Source organism: Maylandia zebra, linkage group LG4 (assembly GCF_041146795.1).
Source record: "Maylandia zebra isolate NMK-2024a linkage group LG4, Mzebra_GT3a, whole genome shotgun sequence".
Lineage (NCBI taxonomy): Eukaryota > Metazoa > Chordata > Actinopteri > Cichliformes > Cichlidae > Maylandia > Maylandia zebra.
In genome coordinates this window covers 2,212,085-2,221,836 of record NC_135170.1, presented here as the reverse complement: position 1 = coordinate 2,221,836, position 9,752 = coordinate 2,212,085, and the positions used below count along the sequence as shown (strand labels likewise).

The following is a 9,752-nucleotide window of genomic DNA, read 5'->3' as shown; positions in this document are numbered from 1 at the left end:
GGAAAAGTCAAAAAACATGACCCTCACAGTGCTCGCCGGCTGGTCCAGATGGGTGTAGACACGATTGAGCAGGTAGATGATGGCGTCCTCTGTTCCGAGACGAGGCTGATAAGCGAACTGAAGGGGATCCAGATGTGGTCTTACTATGGGTCGCAGCTGGTCCAGGATGAGCCTTTCCAGGGTCTTCATGATGTGGGAGGTCAGTGCCACGGGCCTGTAATCCTGGGGGCCACTGGGACGAGGCGTCTTTGGTACAGAGAGAATACACACTCACACTGGGAATTCCACAGTGTGTCCTTTAATGCACCTGATAATGGATTGCATTTATATAGCGCTTTTCGAGACGCTCAAAGCGCTTTTACAATACCACTATTCATTCACTCTCACATTCACACACTGGTGGAGGCAGCTACAGTTGTAGCAACAGCTGCCCTGGGGCAGACTGACAGAAGCGAGGCTGCCATATCGCGCCATCGGCCCCTCTGGCCAACACCAGCAGGTGAAGTGTCTTGCCCAAGGACACAACGACCGAGACTGTCCGAGCCGGGGCTCGAACCGGCAACCTTCCGATTACAAGACGAACTGCCAACTCTTGAGCCACGATCGACCTTCTCTTCGGCAACCATATAAGCCCGGTTGAACGGCTGCAGCTTAACAAACATAGTGTTTACAAACATAGCACAGTGTTCGTACAACCCATAACGTTGCAAAAGAAAGGTGTCTGGAGAGGTAAAACATAAAATCCGTCCCTCCTCATGCACTAGCGTGCAAGCACATGTCCACACATTCACAGAGAGGGCAGTGGCGCATACCGATGACAACATTAACCCTCAACTTGGGTTGTCTTAAAGAGACACTATACCACTGTGACTTTTACATGTCACAGCAAAAAAGCCACCAACAGCAGGTTGAAGTGTAAACGCTGTGGGGAAACAGGAGGAGTGATACATCTCCTGTTTCCCCACAAAACAGCACAACCAAGGACTTAGAAGCACAATATAAAATACAAGTTAAAATGCTGGGTCACAAAGAACCGTGACAGACTCACCTTTAACTGCCCAAGACAAAGTTATGTGACATTAGTGATGTTTGTACTAACTTGGTTTTAAAGCTTTTACTTTAACTTATACGCTGTTCAATAGTTGTAGTTGATGATTTTATGGATAATTAAAGTCATATATAAGGAGGATTTTTGCTTCGGTTTTCTCATATTTTTTTCTCAGTCTCATCTTTTGTCATTTCAACTCCATGTGTGGCAGATTCCAACCTCAGCCAAGCTTTCCTATAACTATAAAAGACTATAAAGACACATCTCCGGGATGCACTGGTACGCATCTTCAGTGATGTATCCTGGGGTCATCAGGTGTTTCGGGTCTCACAACATCATACACCCTCGCCCAGGCGACCCAGCTGGGGGTGATCAGGCCCCGACTTGCGTACCAGTAGCTACCCACGGATCAGCCCTCTTGATCCACAGCCACCTTGTGGCTTTCTCTGCCGCTTCACTCACAGCCTGGATGGCCCTCTTCTTGGCTGCCCCAGCCATGCCCAGCCAGCCTAGGACTTTGCATAGTGATCGTCCTGCAAAGCCCCTACAACCCACTTCTATGGGCTCATAGAAAGTCTTCCAGCCCCTTCCCCTGCACTCCTGCACTAGTTCCTAGTACTTTCCTCGTTTCCTTTCATTGGCCTCCTCGATCTGCTCTTCCCAGGACACTGTGAGTTCCAGCATGATCAGCTGTTTTGAGGCCTCAGAAATAATTATCATGTCTGAACGGAGGGATGTTTTTGCAATGTTCTGAGGGAACTGTAGCTGTTTACCCAGGTCAGCCTGTAGCTGCCAATCAGAGGCTGTGTTGAAGAGGCCGGTAGTTAAATTCGGGCGCACCTGGGGTTTCTCTCCAGCCTTAATGAAAGAGATTGCCTTCCTCGGAGCATGATGATGCTTGCTGGTGCTGATTGCTGAGGCAATCTTTTCAGCAACTACTCTGAGCACCTGGTCGTGCCGCCAACGATACCGACCATCGGCCAGGGCCCTTGGGCAGCTGCTAAGGAGGTGTTCTAGGGTCCCTCTTCCAGAGCACAGGGGACAGACAGGTGTCTCGCTCTTCCCCCACAGATGGAGGTTTGCTGGGCTTGGCAGAGTATCGTATACTGCCTGCACTAGGAATCGGATCCGGTGGAAGTCTGCCTGCATGATGTTTGCCCAGGTGACCTTGCGCTGCAAGGTGCTCTCCCACCTTGTCCATGCTCTCTGCCGCTTAAGGCCTACAGCTCGACTTACTCGCCCCTCCTCCACACCTGCTCGGACCTCTTCCTGGAGTAGCTGGTGTCTCTCCTTTCCCTGTGCCCTGCTGACCTGGGCCTTTGGGAAGTACCCCAAGCCTGCTCCCCCTGTTGCTAAGACCCTCACCAGTGTTTTCTGCCTTAGGTGTGACTCCGCCACCTCAACTGCCTTCTCAGCCTTCCACTTTCTTCCTGTCCTTACCTCAATACCTGCTGATGCCACCTTGCAGTCTTTAGAATCTCTGTACTGTAGGGCTTCTTCTAGAGCGGGTATTGGACGAATGTCACCAATTTTCTAAAGAAATATATTTCAGAAGGTTCTGTTGACATGAAAATCTCACCAGATGTGGCAACAACCCATCAAATCCACACATGCAAAGTAATCAAACCACACGTTTCCATAGATTATGTGTAATAAAGAGAAATAAGACAGGGAAAAAGTCTTGAACACACTTGCTGCAGTTTGTTTAACACTTTGTACAAAAGCCTTTGTGTATGATGACAGCATCAAGATGCCTCCTGGTGGACAAATTAGTCGAACACATGTATTCTGTGCGCTGTGGGCGTGGCTCTACACAAAGTGACAGATAGTATCTGAGGTAACCACCATGAGATGCTCAAATGCTCTTAACTTGCACATTACATGTGCTCAGACGTTTCTCCACATCAACAGGGCCCCTTCTATAAACTGTGAGGATTCAGGTCAATGGCCGTTCTATCAGCTTTAGTTTCTCTCTCTGAAACCAGCTGGCTGTGTTTGGGATCATTGTTTGCTGAAATGTCAACCCTTGTTTCATCTTCATCAACACAAATTTTACACTAGAGGGTGTATTTACAAATGTACTTACAATGTCTCAGAGTTTATGAAAAATCTAATATTAAACAGTTCCTAAAATAAGCACACTGGTCAACTGGCTGATTCATTTCTTTTATTTTTGTGTCTTCAGTCTCCTGTGAATGTGGAGTCAGTGTTTCTTCCCCAAGATCTATATTTGAATTTTAAGTTGCTTTCAGATCATGTGAATGATCACACAGATCAGACTTGGTGCAGATAAAGTTAAAGGTGCAGATACATTTGAATTAAACTTGAATGAGCCCTTTCCACATCTGATCTCTGCTCTTGTTACAGTCACAGTTTCCAGGAAGCTCCACAAGTGTGACGTGCTGGAGAAGAGGTTTGTTTGGCAGCCTGACAGTCACACACTTCACTAGTGGCCAATACCACGTCTTTGCCTTATTACCTTCTCTTTGTCTTGAATCATTACTTGAAGAAGAAATGACATAACTAAAAGTTCATATTAAATAAACTGAAACTAGCAAACCCAAAGTAACAAATGAGTTTTGCATCAATCATTGGTTTTTAATTTGAGATTGTTTCGAGTTCGAAAAATGTTGAGCAACAGAACACACCAGCAGAGGCTCAGGAGAGTGCAATCAGACAATGAGTTTATTAAAACACACGCAGGAGAAGAAGTATACAGCATCACATCAGCAAAACGCCTCCCCCTAAGAATACACAAGATGATGATTTCATAGCATCAGGGTTTTACGCCCCCTCGTGCGTCAATTACAGATTAAAATACATCGATTACAGTCAATGGTACATCTTAAATGTGTAAAAAGAGATACAAAAGTTCAGTTTTTGATAACACCTGCCATACATGGTAATACATTTCAAGCCTACATGGTCCCTGAAGACTGATCCCTTTCTTAACTGCTCTCCTGTCATCTGTTACCAAGTAGACTAACATGCAGTTAGAAGCTAAATGAATTCCAGACCTTTGGCCTGGCAAGTTTCTAGATTATATGTGTTTGCAAGCGTGTACGCGGCCTTCTATGTTCCAGGTCACCCACACAATGGATTGTGAAGACATAGCGCTTCACAAAGCTTGAGACCTTTAATAGACTGAACATCAACTCTGAATGAGCACAAATATGCAATGTGTATAAAATGATCATAGCTACACCTGTAATGAAAAAGGTTAATATGATGGCAAACATCTTTGATACAATATCAATCCTGTAAGTAATATTATTAAGGCAATGTTAATAATGCAGGTTATATTATTGCAGTAAAAATAATTTCTGTATCTCCACAAGATCTACGTATGTCCAAGAATGCTAATCACAAACTGCTAATGAACTTCTACCATGGAGCTCCTTCTGCTGCACACTGTGGTTCAGCTGCTGTGGAGGACAAGAGGAAACTGCAGCGGGTGGTGAGGGCAGCAGAGCGGCCCTGGGCCCGACACTAACCTCCCTCAGAGACATTTATATACTGGCAATGTCATCCTCAAGGACCCCTCGCACCCTGGACACTCACTGTGCACCACCACCCATCACATTGCACCTTATATTGCACTGATCACCTCCTCCTTTGTCTGGCATATAACTTGTATATAAAAAAAGCAGGAACTCCAGCAACACTTGAGGGAAGAAGAACAACTTTAATAATTGACCACCGCGTTTAGGCTAGTGGCCTTCATCACGGTCATAGTAAAACATTGTAAAGAATTGCTTAAATACAAGACAGGAAACAGAAAAAAATTCAAATTAACCAGTCAAAACTTCATAGATAGGTCAGCTGACATATAATAGGTAGGTATTGGTTAATTGGTTAAGTCCCGCCCAAGTAAATACTGGGCTAGATCATTAATGATGAGGAGGGGGGGACATAACCCCCATATGTCTGAAAATAACACGTGCATGAAATGCATAAGAAGGATGCTATAAATATACACACAGATTTTAAACAAACAAAACAAAAACAGGGGGGCAGTCTTTAATGGTAAAAGCACGTTAGAATTAGAAAACAAGATTACATCATCACATGGGAACACATTTGTTAAAAGAACCTTATTTATGTCTCTAAATTGTAAAGTCTCTAAAGATTAGACTTAAAATTAGGACTTAAGGTGAGATGTCTAGCACGCTACTCCTTCTTTGGCTGAACTAACAAGATTACTTGAATAAACATTACTCATGTGAGAGTAATTTAACTGATAAAATTAGGATAAAAAAATAAAAATAATTCTTTTTAAAAAAGATGTAGTTCATAAAACCTCATTGATCGAAAAATGCTCATTCATACCTCTGGGGTGCAGACTCTTAAAACGGAATATCCAAGATGCTTCTCTTTTTTTCCGGATAAAATTTATGTTGCCACCTCTTTGGTTTAGTTTAATGGCTTCAATGCCGGAAAAATAATGGTGAATTTGGATGTTTATCGTTGAAGTGTCTTGCAACAGGGCTGGTTGAATCATTCCTCTTGATCGAACTTCTGTGTTCATTAATTCAATCTTTAAGAGGGCGGGATGTTTCTCCTATATATATCTTATTGCATGGGCACTGTATCATGTAGATTACATTTTTAGTTCTGCATGTGATAAAGCCCTTTGTGGCAATGGCTTTGTCACCTATAGGGTCTTTGAATGATTTGACATTTTTGGTGTATTGACAATTAATGCATCCCCCACACTTGAAATGACCATGTAGGTTATGAGTTATCAGGGTTTGATCTGGAGTGTCACCATTGGTGATCAGGTAGATTCTGTTCCAGTTATAGTCCCATAAATCATGAAGCTTGCTGCCAGAAAAGCTTCAAATCTCCTTTAAAAGCTGTTTGTGGTCTTGGTTGTGGTCACTGATATCATTTGCAAAAACCCCAGTGTGAGAATTGTTGTGTGTGTGTGTGTGTGTGCGTGCGTGCGTGCGTGCGTACATGCGTGTGTGTGTGTGTGTGATTAACATTATCGTGCAAACGAACCAACAGAGTTTGATTCTACCATGAAGCTTCTGATGAAACTTATCACAGTAGATCACCACCTTAGTTAAAGTGGGTGAAAGGTCACAGATAGAGACAGGGTGGGGCTGAGTGTCAGTGATGTGGGTGGAGATGGTGGAGATAAAGTGAGCAGACCAGAGGCGTCCTCGCTGAGTCTCCTGTGAGACGAGCAGTTAAAGGACTCCAGATGTTCACCACAGCAGAGACAGTGAGGGGACGGAGGCCTCCTGTGGACTCACAGTCAGCTCCATGTGTGTCATGGTCCCCGCACCTCGCCAGCTGACGCCAGTCAGACACTTAGTTTTGTTCATTCTCCCTCTCTCGCCTCTGCTCTCTCTTTCTCCTGCCGGGGCGGAGCTCAGTGTGGGCTCCCGCCCCTGGCCCACGCACCTGGGGATGATCAGCACCCCTGCCACCGATCACGAATTAGAGCACTACTTAAGATGGCGGACCTGCTCAACTCGTCGCTGGATCGTTGAGCCGTCAGCATTCCCCCTGGACCCGTTCCCTGTGCACTGTGACTGAGCGTGAGCCAGAGTGCTGGTGGAGAGAAGAGGAGCTGTTTGTGAAATCCGTGTGAAAACCTTCTCTTCCTGGACTCCGGCCCCTTTCACACCCGGACCCTGGAATCCCGGCCCCTTTTCCCAAACACCGTTGTACACATGTTTCACTGTGGAGAGCACTGTAAATAAATTCACTCTTGTTTGAAGGAGTTTCTGGTCTGCGCTGAGTCTGCCTCACTACCCATGACAATGTGTGTCTGTTTGTGTTATTATCCTGTCAGGAGAGCTTAGAAGTTATTATTACATTTGTGAGGAGAATATAACCGACACCTTAGTGAAGGGGGGGGGGTTGTCTAAAATATCTGCCAATGTCCCGTTACTGAGACAATATGACAATGTACATCAAAGGCAACACAATTTGTCTAACATACACCTTTACAGACTAGTGTCTAAAACGCGTCTGTGTATAAGGGGGCCCCACAGTGTCAGGATCAAAGATGAAGTCATTGTATAAATTCACACTGAAATATCACTTTATAAAACTCGCCCCAGTATGAGGAGACGGGTGTGAGTGGTATGTGCACGGACGGAGGGATCAGGTCTGGAGGGGGGTGCCCGCGCATTCATGAAGGTGGTGTGGACGTGGAGAAGACAGGACCCACTCACAGGCTGAGTGGTCAATAAAGAGATGCTGAAAGCGTGTTCATGGAAACATCGTCGGGTCTGCCGTGGTATGTTTACAACGGGACTTCTGCTCCTGAACCTCTGCGCACAGCGTCTGCAGGTCGGGGCTGTACGAAGTCACTTTATCTCTACAGGACTGTAAGCTGTCGTCTGTGAGGCGTGAGCGTGTTTGTTTGAACACAGTTCACGGTGGAGCTGCTGACATAATGTGGATCCCAAGATCCATAACTGGCCTACCTGGGGCTGAAAGTCTCCATAAATGCAGGCGTTTCGGCGGCTACACCGGCTTCCACGAGTGTGACGCTTATTTTGAGAAAATAATAGAATATAAATTTATTTTTATATTTCAATATCACAATAATGTTCCAATGTAGAACTACAAGTTAAAAAAGAAGTAACATAAATCAAATCCACTTCAGCTAAACACTTCTAATTTATTTCCATCTTACATGCTGTGACTGCAGCCATTCCCACATCTCTGTGAATGGGACTCATGGACATGGATCAGTGGTTGTTGATCAATGGTCCTGAGAATCTGCATAATTAAGATGAAGGAACGGAGCTCCCAGCCCATCGTTCCTGCAGCTGCAGGTTTCAGTCTTTATGCAAATGTCCTGTTTGTAAGACTGAAACCTGCAGCTGAGACTGAAGACGTCACCTGATGATGACGACACGTTTCTCCCACAAAACGCTGCGTCCAGATGAACAGAAGCAACAGACTCACTTTCCTGGATGATTGAGATGCATCAAGACTTCATTGTGTGTTACTTCTCATTCAGCACAGACACATTATTCCTGTTAGGTCATGTCAGCTGTCACTCAGTACAAGCACAACTGTGAACAACACAAACTTCTCTTCAATGTGTCACAGAAACACTAAGTGTGAGAGCCTGTATGACACACAGGACAGACTGTAAGCTCTGCTGGCTGCACAGCACTTTGTAGCAGTTTTCCAACATGTCCTCCACCCGTGATGTCAGTGGTGGGACCCCAGTCACAGCACTCAGCACCACCTCCTTTAAATGGATTTTATAGCAGTTCCTCCCGTTACTCGGTGCAACGCTTCTTAAATGTGTTTTTGCAGGATAAAACACAGCAGGTGGTGTAGAGAGGACGTCAGCTGACGGAGCAGAGGGAGGCAGACTGTGGATAAATGACAGAGTGAGAGGAGAGCAACCATGACAGAAGCACAGGTGTGGCAGATAGAAGTGGCTTTATAGACACTTATTGTCAGTCCTCGTGCATGCTGTGGAAATAAGTGTCTGTGTCATGAGGTGACATGTGAGCTTATCTTTGGTCAATAATGTCATGATCGGCTGTGTGCAGGCAGGAATTTGACCCAAACGCAAACTCACTGGAGACAAGACTGAACTCAAAATGGCAGCTTTTATTGCTGAACACAAAACTCTACAAAACCTAAACTGGGAAGACTCTAACAAAACACACATAGGGAGCCACAGGTAGAAACAGAAAGAGAAGAGAAAAGAAAAGAAGAAAAAAACAAAAACAAAAACAACCCCCCCCCCCCCAAAAAAAACAACAGCAAACAAACAAACAAACAAACAAACAAACAAACTAGGGTTAGGAGGCAGCAGGGCAGCCAGGTTTACGTAGTACTCAGGGTTGTAACATCGTACACAAAATCACACCTCATATGCTTAACATAGTCTGTCCATTTAGACCATATTCCCTGGAAGTTTAAGAGAAAATGACACTTTTTCCATCGTATAGATCTCTTGTACAGAATGGATCCAGTCTTCTATCGTTGGTGGTTCAGGCTTAAGCCATCTTCTCGTAAGAGGCTTTTTACTTACGGCCAGAAGGATGTACAGGAGTCTTCTGTCGTTGGAATCCAGTTTATCCACTGGTGCATTGCACAAAAACATGGTCTCAAAAGTTGAAGGAAAAACAAATGAAAAAACATTTTGTAAATGATCATGGATTAGAGACCAATACTGGCGAATATCTTTACAGTCCCAAAAGATGTGGAAATGGTTAGCTCCGTCTCCCCCACATCTCCAACATTTATCACCAAGTCCTCGATATCTTTGTTGAGCAGGGGTAATGAAAAATCTCATGATGCTTTTCCAGCTAAATTCATGCCAAACATTAGACCCAGTGGTAGCCCACTGTATCTTGCATGCGTGAGCCCAACACTTCTCTGTAATTGTCAAATTACCCTCCTTTTCCCACTTCGCTTTAATATACAGAGTGCTGTCGTTTTTACACCGCCGGATGCTGTTATATAATTTAGAAATAATTTTACTTTGCACTTCAGATTTGGTTAGTAATAAGAATGTTTCTACAAATTAAGTTGTGATTAAAATAATTTCTGATCTGTAGATATCTAAAAAAATCATCAGATCCCAAGTCATGTTTACTCCTCAAGAGATTTATTCTAAAGACACTTCTTCAGCTGAGAATCTAAAGGTAGAAACACACAGACGCTGCAGCTTTTACTTGCAAGGGCATGATCACAGATGCTCCCACCAGAG

The 9,752-nt window shown here is 44.5% G+C and overlaps 1 pseudogene; it reads right to left on the bottom strand.

The window, feature by feature from the left end:
• Positions 1-1,383: 1,383 nt before the first annotated feature.
• Positions 1,384-9,143, bottom strand: LOC112431178 (uncharacterized; annotated as a pseudogene).
• Between the last annotated feature and the right edge of the window lie 609 nt (positions 9,144-9,752).